The sequence below is a fragment of the Durio zibethinus genome, chromosome 3 (genome assembly GCF_047325235.1).
Source record: "Durio zibethinus cultivar Kanyao isolate XHJ-2024 chromosome 3, ASM4732523v1, whole genome shotgun sequence".
In the NCBI taxonomy this organism is placed as follows: domain Eukaryota; kingdom Viridiplantae; phylum Streptophyta; class Magnoliopsida; order Malvales; family Malvaceae; genus Durio; species Durio zibethinus.
In genome coordinates this window covers 34,113,372-34,114,744 of record NC_143164.1, presented here as the reverse complement: position 1 = coordinate 34,114,744, position 1,373 = coordinate 34,113,372, and positions in this window count along the sequence as shown.

Sequence of the window (1,373 nt, the reverse complement as noted above, 5' to 3'; positions counted from 1 at the left end):
TGCCTCACAAACTCCATCATGCATTTCTTCAATAATCCTTTTTGCTTCAACTGTATTCACACACTTTAAGAGTACTTGATCTCGATCCCCTTTATAGAAGATGTCTCCATCAAGAAAAAAACTCATAGCCAACCTTCTAATAGTCCTCTTATCATTTTTTATTGCATGTTTTGGGTATTGCTGGCTTTTAATGTATTCCATAATGTCATGATGCCATGGCTTCCTATCAACTTCTTCTTCAACACCTGAACAATATGTTGGTTCATCCTTCACATCCAGCTTGATGGTTAGATTTTAGTATTTGCATCTATTTTAATCATTGCAGCTAGAGTAGCCAGTGCATCAGCAATTTGGTTTTCCTCTCTAGGCAAATGCTTAAATTAAACTTCTTTGAATTGTTTGACCAACTGAGAGATGTACTTATGGTACCATATCAACTTAGAATCTCTGGTTTTCCATTCTCCTCGTAATTGACAGATGACTAGAGCTCAATCTCTAAACACATCTAATACTTTGATTTTCTTTTCAATTGCTGCTTGTAGACCCAAAACACAAGCCTTATACTCAACCACATTATTTGTGCAATTAAAATTTAACCTGGTTGTAATAAGATAATAGTGCCCATCAGGAGATATTAAAATTACCCCAATACCATGACCCAAAGCATTAGCAGCTCCATCAAAATACATCTTCTAAGATTTTTCAACAGGTTCATTTTCTTCAATGGCCATCACATCTTTATCAGGGAACTCTAGGTTCATTGGTTCATAATTTTTGACAACACGATCAGCAAGAAACTTGACTACGACACTTTCTTTTATAGCTTTTTGAGTCACATAAATGATATCATATTCTGAAAGCATAACTTGCCACCACATTATTCTTTTTGTCAATGAGGGTTTTTTAAAGATATATTTAATAAGATCCAACTTTGCTATGAGCTAAGTAGTCTGATAAAGCATGTATTGTCTAAGCCTTTGAGTTGTCCAGGCTAATGCATAACATATATTCTCTAATGGTGAATACTTGAACTCATAATCAGTGAATTTTATGCTCAAGTAGTATATTGCTCATTCTTTCCTATCAGTTTTATCTTTTTGTCCTAGCACACATCCTATAGAATTTTCATATACTGTTAAGTATAAGATCAAAGGCTTTTCTAGAACAGGTGGTATCAATATCGGTAGATTTGATAAGTATTCTTTTTTCCCTAGGAAACCTCACACTTTTTTGGGGTATGAGAAGGAGATAAGTTCTGGATGGCTTGTACCTTATCCGAATCCATTTTGATTCCTCTTTCACTGACCACAAAGCCCAATAATTTTCCTAAATTGACACCAAATATACATTTAGCAGGATTTAGCTTTAGTTGA